The sequence below is a fragment of the Hevea brasiliensis genome, chromosome 9 (genome assembly GCF_030052815.1).
Source record: "Hevea brasiliensis isolate MT/VB/25A 57/8 chromosome 9, ASM3005281v1, whole genome shotgun sequence".
In the NCBI taxonomy this organism is placed as follows: domain Eukaryota; kingdom Viridiplantae; phylum Streptophyta; class Magnoliopsida; order Malpighiales; family Euphorbiaceae; genus Hevea; species Hevea brasiliensis.
The window spans coordinates 48,959,600-48,969,704 of NC_079501.1; the positions used below are offsets into that span (position 1 = coordinate 48,959,600).

Below are 10,105 nucleotides of genomic sequence, written 5' to 3' on the forward strand. Positions count from 1 at the left end.
TTGGTTATTAAAAAAATATATTGCACAAATATTAGTTAGGGCAATACTGGCAAGAGCAAACCTTCCTTCTTAAGCTTGTCTGTTAATCAATGTGATCATTGCACATATATAGTAATTCCCCAATGAATTTGTAACAATACACGAACCATTGGGGGGAAAAAGCAAAAAAGTAAAAAGGGAAATTTTCAATAGGTAACAATAATCGTTGTAATTAACTAACTTGTTTAATACATCCATCCAGTACAATTTGCTTACTTTAACCACCTTAGATCAGTAGTTGAACAGGGAGATATTTCAACTCCAATGCTATCAGTATAACATGAAGAACAGTTTCATCGGTGCTCCATTCCAAAAATCTACCTTGCACGCTCTTAAAGCTGGGTCTTCTGTTGCATATTACAGTAAAAGGAGAAGGAATGTTAGGAAAGTAGTGTAACTGCTTTTGGAGGGAAATACCTAAAATAGTTCAGGTTTTGTGGAGTTAGTTTTGGATGTCTAAATCTGTTAGAGAGCAGTTACTACTATGTGTGTAAAGGGTCAGCTCATACCTGTATAGATTCATTCAAGATTCAATTCAATAATATACTCTCCTCTTCTTTAAACCTCTGTTCTCTTCTCTTCTCATCTCATTTCTTTATTCTCTTCCCATCTCATTCTTTTCTCTTCTCATCTAATTCTTTTCTCTTCTCATCTCATTTTTCTTCTCTGTTTTGAGTTCCAATCTCTGTTATCAGATCTAATCCATAACAATTTGGTATCAGAGCTTGTAGCGTGAGGGAACAAGCTAATTTCAGATCTGGAGTGTTGCAAGATGACTAGATCTGAGACAATTACTCAAGAATCTAGCAATAGAATTAAGAGGGGAAATCATGCAATCTGCAATTGATACGAGGAAAATTATTCTGGAGGAGTTCTAATCCTTGTTTGGTGCAAATTTGACCGAGAAGGCCAGAGGAAACCAGCATGGAGGCAATAAGGAGGCTGGTAATTTTATGTAGGGGTGGCCATGGTTCAGGAATCGCCGATTCAGGTTCAATGAAGTCATGAACCTGAACCAAACTGTTGGGGGACGATTTGAAAGATTGTTTCTGAATCGTCGGTTCCGGTTCAAGCCCTGGTTTAAAACAGTTTGAAGGGTGGTTCGAAAAAGGACAGTTCAAGACGATTTAGAAGATGGTTTGGGAACGGTTTAGGGGCGGTTTAAGGGTGACTTAGATAAAAAAAAATTAGAAAAAAATTTTATTGATTCATAATTTAAGTTATATTTGTAAAAATATTTTAATTTTTCTTAGAAATCTTTCAATCAAAATAAAATAAGAAAAATGAGAATGAAAATAATTTATCTTTAAGAAAAATTTAATAAGTAAAGAATTGAACTTGATTAAAAAATCAGAGATGAAAATAATTTTTTTTCAAGAAATTAACAAAAAGTATATGAATTTAATTTTACCTATGTATCCCTTTAGGATTTAGAAGAATTAAAATTTTTAGTTTTATTGTTTGCCTTTTTTTTTTAAATTATATGATAATTGATAATTAAAAAAGTATAAAAAAATAAAAAAAATTAAAATAGAGGATATTGGAAATTTTATTAAGGATATAAAATAATAATAAAGTAATTAAGATAGTATTGAAAATTTTAGTGAGTATATAAAATAATAAAGTAGGAAAATTGAGAGAGTACTGGGAATTAAAAAGAGTGTAGAAAATAATTATTTAGAGAATTTGAGAGAAATTAAAAAAGTATTAAGAATTAAAGAGAGTGTAAAAAATAATTATGTAGAGAATTAATTATATATATAAATGAATTAGGAGTGGAGTAAGATATTTATTGAATTTTTTTATATTTAAATTGCTTGTTTGGTCCGGTTCGAAACTATTGGTTCAATCCGGTTCGGAACTGTCGGTTCCTGGTTCCTGAAAAATATGAACCTGAACTAAACCGTAGAAGGATGATTTTGGTCAGGTTTGAAGCTTGTTTCGGTTTTGACCAGTTTTGACTGAACCGGTTCTGGTTCGGTTCCAGTTCAAAACCGGACCGTGGCCACCCCTGCTTCTATGGCTACTCTTGGAGGAAGGGGAATTCTTCCTGTGCCAAGGGAGAACATTAATACAGGTCAAAGAGGGGCTACTAGTGTTGAATTTACAACTGAAGTTGAAGGTATGTCCAAATTTTTGCCCAAATTTAAGTTGATTACTTTTGATGGCAAAGAACCTAGGGCTTGGCTAAGGAAATGTACCAAGTATTTTGAGGTGTATGGGGTTCCTACGGATCAAATTGTGGGAATAGCAAGTTTATTTTTGTTAGAAAGGGCTGATGCATGGTATCATAACTGGTTAAGGGTGATGGAGGTCATTCTTGGGAAGATTTTGAGAGGGCATTGTGTGGCAGGTTTGGGGATGAAGGATTAGGGGATGTAGTTGAAGAATTCATGAGGTTAAGGCAAGAAAACACTCTTGAGGAGTATCAAGATAAAATTGAAGATATTAGAATTAGGTTGGAAAGGATAATGCCTAATCTTGGTGAAGCTTATTTTCTGTCAAGTTTTGTTGGGGGGTTGAAGGATGATGTTAGACCTATGGTTAAGATGATGAAGCCAGTGAATCTTTCTCAAGCTACCGAGGATGCAAGATTGCAAGAACAACCCATAAACTCTACCAAGAAACCAATTCCTTATTCTAGACCCTACCAAAGTGATTTCAAATCTAATATCTTTTCATCTTCGGTACCTATTACCTATAAACCTAATCAACTTACTCAGAATTATCCATATGCTCCTAAAACCCCTATAACAGACCAGAATGCCAATTCAAAACAACCAAATTCTGTGCAGAAAACCTTACCTACCACTAGTCAGTCTTCTGTCAACCAACCTACAATCAAATTTACTCCCACCAATTACACTAATTCAAATACCATTAAACAACCTAGACCTTGTTTTAAGTGTGGAGAGAAATTCTTTCCTGGCCATCAATGTAAACAGAAAACTCTCATGGCTCTGCAATTGCAAGAGAATGATGCCTCAGTATTTCAGATGCAAAAACAAGGAATAGATGAGGGGGAAGAGGAATGGCATGATGTTATTGAAGGAGAAGTACCTGCTGTGTCTGAAAATCAGTGCATGCTATGGAAGGCAGTCGTGTGGATCATACTATAAGGATAATTGGGCAGCATAAGAACAGGGAATTGTTGATATCAATAGAGAGTGTTAGTACCAACAGTTTCTTGGGTGCAAGAGTGGCTAGAGAGCTGAAGTTACCTGTTGTTGAAGGGCCTGCAATTGCTATGACAGTAGCTGATGACAGGAAAATTTCTAGCAGCAGCATGTGTCCTAACTTCAAATGGGGAATGCAGCAACTCTCTTTCGTATTTGACTTCAAGCTATTGGACATGTAGAGTTTTGAAATTATATTGGGAGTTGACTGGTTGAGGACATTTAATTCCATTTTATTTGATTTTCAGCAATCAAGAATTACTTTCCAGCATGCAGTTGGTTACATTGCAAGGAATCAATGATTTGGACACTCAATCTAAATTGCTGCACTGTACCAGTTCTCAATGTAAATTGTTGCACGAGAAGGGAATGTTCAGCAGTAATTCTGGTAGTACTTTTGCTGCATCAACTGATTTACCAGGGATAATTTGCAAATTCTTCAGGGTCTTATTAAGTGGGATAATTTCCAGCGGAAGAAGCTACTTGGGAGCTCAAATCATTCATCCTAGCTCAATTTCTTGAATTCTCATCTTCTTGGGGACAAGAAGATTCTCTTGCGGAGGGTATTGTTACATATTATAGTAAAAGGAGAAGGAATGTTGGGAAAGTAGTGTAACTGCTTTTGGAGGGAAATACCTAAAATAGTTCAAGTTTTGTAGAGTTAGTTTTGGATGTCTAAATATGTTGGATAGCAGTTACTACTATGTGTATAAAGGGTCAACTCATATCTGTATAGATTCATTCAAGATTCAATTCAATAATATACTCTCCTCTTCTTTAAACCTCTGTTCTCTTTTCTTCTCGTCTCATTTCTCTATTCTCTTCCCATCTAATTCTTTTCTCTTCTCATCTCATCTTTCTGCTTTGTTCTGAGTTCCAATCTCTGTTATCAGATCTAATCCATAAACATAACATCTTCTCAAGTTCTGGCTAAAGCTACTACTACCAATTCCAATGCCACAATGTGGCTCAGGAGCTGGATATGACAGGTGTTTCTTTGCTGATCCTCCGCGTTCTCTTTCAGGCGTCGATGGCCTGTGGCTCGGTGCGCTATGGGACCTGACCCAAGCCTTTGCAGACTCAGTGGCTGCCATGTAGTTTGGCATTGCACCAGTAGCAGCATTCTTACCTGCACATATCCCATGGTGGTATCTGGAGCCTACGCTTGGTGTCTGTGCTGCTGAGCAGCATTTTTGTTTTGGGCATCGAGGGGGCGCAGAACTCACTTGAAGGGGTATGGTTTTGCAGGGAGATGGGGTGATGGGTGATTGGTGGAAATAGAGATTGTGGTGTGCTCTAAGAAGAGGAGAATGCTGTTTTTGTTGGTGACTTTTAGATTTTGATCTTCGAGCAGCAGTTGGAGTAGAATAAGAGCAAGGCCTAGGAGTGTCAGTTTCTACAGTTTTTATAGGTTCCCTTCTATCAGCTGATGTTCTGCTACTGCTCTCCCTTTGCTTCGTAGCCATCAAGCGGTCAAGCCATCTTGTTCCTTCCTCTAGCTCCTTCTCATCGCTTGCTGATGGGCTTCTTCGAGACGTCCATATCTTGATTTCGATGCGAAGGTATCAAGCGATTAGCTTTTCAGTAATTCCTAAGAGCTGCAAACCAAGTGAATATAAGGAAGAGTGAGCAAAAATCTGGCTAGAGAAAGCATAAGCAAGGGCTTTTGGCGTTTCGAAGCAGCTTCCTTTTTACTTTGCAGCGTGGCTTCAATCTCCTCACTTGTATATGGGCAGTCGTCCCTATCATCTGGAATGGAGCTTAAATCTCTTGACTGTAATCAAAAGCCCAGTAAAACTAATTAAGTTTTGTTTAATTGCAATGTGAACATTGATCAATTTTGAATGCTACTGCGACAGCACTACTTACAATTGACTTCCTCTGGCGGATGTCTTGGAGATATCTAGATTCCCATAAGCCATTGGTTTCAGCAAAAATAGACTTTCTCCTCCCTTCACGCGAGAGTCTTGCACGTTGTTCGCAGACCCGATATTGAACACGAACCATAGATTGCATGCACTTTAGTGTTAATTTTGCTTCCTTTCTAACATCATGCCCTCTCACTAAAGCTTGAAGCTTCACTAGCCCTTTAAGTGCACGTTAAGCCCTCCTTGCCTTGGATCAAGAATCAGGATCACCATACACATATATATATATATATATTAGACAAGAAATGAAAAATCAAGAAAGTAAAAATACGTGGCATTCCCTCGTTCTTACTAGGTAGCCGCTAAAAGCTGTTTGAATGCCATAGCAGCCACATGTTCTCTAACGAAATTGGAGGGCCTTGTGAACCTAACCATCTGCACTGCTGCTTGGGCTGTTGCTGCTGCCACTGCAATTGCTTGCCTTTGCTCCGCATCCGAAATAGGACTCACTATTATTTGCTGTTGTGTTCGCTTCACACTGTTGAACATGATTGCTACTGGGCTTTTTAAAAGGCCATCTTCGTTTCTCTCTCATCTGCAAAAACCCAAAAATCCATGCACCCAAGAAATCAAGTATCAATGTAGAAACATTTGCACACACATGTGATTGATCATATATTATTACCTTTTCTTCCTCTTCTTGCTCATGCTCTTCCCTTATTCTGCCACTGTTTTTCTCATTCTCCTTAGTTGGAGACCTGAATGCTCTTTTCACTATTTTAAACCATGAAGTACCGCTCTTCTTTCCCATGGGGAGGCTGAGAATAGGTAGAGGTGGTATTGTCTTTCCACTGATTCCTTTAGAATTATATTAAAGAATGAGAAATGAATGAGAGAAAGGACTGTGAATGTGATATTTATTTGTTTATGCAGAATCTAACATAAAGTACGAGCTCCAATATATGTGCCATTGGAATATGTGTTTTCTAGTGACAAGTGGCATGAGATAAAACTAATGGAAATGTCAGAAAGCGTCAAATAATTTTGTAAGCGATAGTGCGAGGTAAAGAGATTTTGTAATAGCAGACAAGAATCCAAAGTCCATTGAAAATAGAATTGGCCATGCATTTACATAACAACTGACCATCTCCTATTACATTCATATGTTATGAGCTGCAAGAGCAAGATTGTGAGAGATGGTGAGAATAGATACCATCATAATGAGATGTGAATAATTTATTATGCATGAATATTTCAAGAACACGAAAAGTCACCAGCCAACTTATTAGTAGAAGACACAAAATTGTTCTGCTGCTGAGTTTTTCCTTTTCCAAGGAATCAAAGAATCTTTTTGAGGAGGAGAAGAGAGGAAGAAGGAGGTGAAAGCACTAAAGGAATGATGAATTAGTGCTCTTATTGGTTCATTTCTTTCAATCCAGTACACATAGGTTAAAGCCCATTTTGAGTGTTGATTTAACCTGTCTTGTATAGCTTCAGTTCTAGTACTGATTTAGAAGGGAACATGTTTGAACCAAGGGAAGCTAATATGCCTGTGTTGTTTCTGGTTTTCGTTGCGCTTCCTCTTGTTGCTTACATTTTACTTCCAAATTTGAGTGAGGCTACAAAGGAGAGAAAGTGAATAGATTTGCTTGCTCAATCCGCTACTGAGAGGCACTTAGGGCAGAAGCAATGCCTCCTGCCACTGCCACTGCTCCTGCCATTCCTTTCCTGTCTCCTTCAAAGAATGGGATTAATGTATGTACTAGATGCTTAAGTCCAGCTACAACCCGCTGCTCTAGATGCAAGTCTGCTAGATAGTGTTCTGTGAGGTGTCAAATAATTCATTGGAGGCAAGTTTATAAGCAAGAATGTCAGCAATTGGAAACTACCAGTTCATGCTCAGCTCCTAATGCTACTGCAATCACGGACTCAATTCCAGAGAGGATTTTAATTAATGACAGACAAGCGGGGTTACCGTAAATCCAACAGAGAAATGTTAACAAGACATGACAGGGCTGTGCTTGATTATTTAGAAGAAACTTCAGGAACAAGGCCTGCCTGTTTAACTTCTAATGACACTTCCAGTACGTATATCAATGGTCAAGATAGTGCTTGTAATATGCATGTGATTCATAAATATTCAAGAGAACCTGGGAAGATATTTGAATCACGAAGCAAAATCATCGGGCTCATCGCATTCTGGAAAAATTGGGACAAAAGTGCATACAACTGAAACATACATTGTTCTGAATGGAGGAAATATGTCAAATAGAAAATAATTGTAGTGATGAAACAGTTAATTGAGTTGTTCTTATGAAACAACCCTTACTAACGGAAGTGTAAAGGTAAATGTGCATTGCTGCCTTTGGAGACGAAAATTTCTTAATCATCAAAATCAACAGCAAAAGTCTTTGGAGAACAATCATACTAAGAAGTAGAGAGCAGGGGAGAAAATGCAGATGATTCAAAGGCTGTTAGAATGGAGCATTCCATTCCTGCTCGGGGAAGCAATGGGATTGCAGGCATTGTTATTATGAAGACGATGGGTGTAAGAAAGTCTACTAGACTTCGTAGACAGGATGTTACAGGACTAAGTGGTATACACAAAAAAATAAAAAAAAATGTTGTTCCCTTATGAAGAATTTGTTAAAATATTCAATTGCGAGGCTTTTAACTTATAATCTAGGGGACTTGTGAACTGTGGAAACAGTTGTTATGCGATTGCTGTCCTTCAATGTTTGACCTGCACAAAGCCGCTGCTATCTTCTTGCTTCGTGGATCACATTCAAGAGCCTGTTGTGGGAAAGATTGGTGTGTTATCGTTTCAAACAGGTCAATGATTCTACTGAATTTTTAACTCGTTCTTTACCATTTCTCCCATAACGTTGTCTTGATCGAACTTCTGGCCGTTGTAAATTATAGGCTTGGAGATCTCAGCTGATAAATTAGATGACTTAGCTGGGTGGAATCTGTGCCTCAAATTTTTTTTGTTCTCATAACACTTACTTAATTGAGGCATTGGGTTGGGATTGTTTTATATCACCCAAGCAAAAGATTCTTGTAAAAAAAAAAAAAAAACAATATATTACCCAATTTTTTCTTTTATATATATATATATATATATATATATATATATATATATATATATATATATATATATATATATATATATATAATTGTTTTCTCTGTGGCTTGAGGAAAGAGTCTTTGGCTTCATTCCCAGTGGACTGGTCAAAACTGTTCTGACTCTATCTACTGTACCGTCTACTCTCTAAAAGTGTCTCTTGTCTGAATTTCGAAACAATAAAGACAAAACGATACATGAATGCGGAATTTTTTATTTTTTAAACAGCAACAGACCAGTAGAGAAAGCAACTTATTCCATGTTCCTTATTAATGGAACATAAATTTTGCTTCTATACAGTTCTCGTTTACGGACGTAAAAGGGATTAATTAGCATGTGATTCGCGATTTCTTAAATTTTTATTATATAAGAAAATTGGTCCACGAAATGAAGTATTTTAATTTTGATCCGAAGGCCTGGGACGGCTTGGTCCTCGTTAATGAAACGAATGGTACATGTCCTACCAGCCAGGCCCCTACATAAAAGGTACCTTTTGAGTCCAGTCCACAGTGCGCGCATGGCACTTATCCACCAATTATGATACGGGCTATTTTTCTAAGTCTTGAATTTTTTTTTCCGGGAAGAATTATACCTTCTAGGTATATGGATTTTGTAATTGGCAAGGAAGTTCACTCTTCCATAGGTTTACAAAAATAGAAAAAAAAAAAAAAAATATATATATATATATATATATATATATATATATATATATATATATATATATATATATATATATCAGCTATGATATAAGAAGCTAATATTAGCCCCTCAAAATCATGATGCGCGTGTAAATCACCCGTCCAAAATGAGCAAATGATTAAGAAGAGAGGAGGTCGTACGAGATTGAGAGGTTTGCAAGGTCCACATAGATCAGACCAACCCCAAATCATCTGTAGCACAATTAACATGAATCTTGGCTATCCGTGTGAATTTGATAAGCACCGATGAGCGCTCTAAATCCTTTTAGAAGCATTCTAGAGCCCCTAATCAAGAGTATCGTGAAAACCAAGTCACCTTAGATCGTTAGATGCATCTAATATGGAGGGAGCTCAAGAAACTCTTATTCTGACAAAACTCTAACATAACTGCTATAGCAAAATAATAATCCCAAAATAATAAGTAATTGCTATTGACTCCTTAAATGTAACAACTTGAAAATTCAAAGAATAAATAATTTATAACTTTCAATATTATAATAAATCTTATAAATATTATTTAAGAAATTTCAATCTAATTTAAATGATTATTTTAAATTATGTTATGGTCATTACTGTAACTCTATAAATTTATGCTATAGACATGTATTTAGTTACATATTATTGTATTATTTTGGATCCAGTTAAAGAACTATGAAAGTTTAGGGGTTAGATTCAAATTTTATTTAAAGGGGTTAAAATTTATTATTTTATTGATGTTATTTTGGATTTTAAAATTTAATTTAAATGAGTATATTAAGTTTTTATTAATATGGCATTAGCAAGGATTAGATTGAAGAACCAGAAAGTACAAGGGTTAAAAAGAAATTTTTACTTAAAAATTTCTAGCCAATCACAAAATGCGAGCAACAGACTTACGCAGCAAAAGTTTTAAAATTTTTTATTTAGCTCAAGTTACATGCATCTCATGCTATTACCTTTGCATGCAAGCTATAATAAAAAACACAAGTTATATCTCATGTAATCAAAACTAGTCTTCAATCACATTTGCATTTTAGGAAACAAAAACTAGAACTCCTAAAGTTAGTGAAGCCTGTAAATATTGGCTCTCTAGTCCATCCACACAAATTTTGTGATCAAGATGATTTAATACTTGGACCTTTCTTTCCTTGTAGAGCTTCTCCCTTGGGTAGACCTGAAACAAAAATAGTACCAAGGGTGCATTGAAAGAAAAATAGCATC

General features: G+C 36.2%; 2 pseudogenes; one reads left to right on the forward strand and one right to left on the reverse strand.

Moving 5' to 3' along the window:
* Positions 1–251: 251 nt before the first annotated feature.
* LOC110664034 (protein IQ-DOMAIN 17-like) lies at positions 252–5,894 on the reverse strand (annotated as a pseudogene).
* A 711-nt stretch (positions 5,895–6,605) lies between these two features.
* Positions 6,606–7,940, forward strand: LOC131182885 (ubiquitin carboxyl-terminal hydrolase 15-like; annotated as a pseudogene).
* The last annotated feature ends 2,165 nt before the right edge of the window (positions 7,941–10,105 follow it).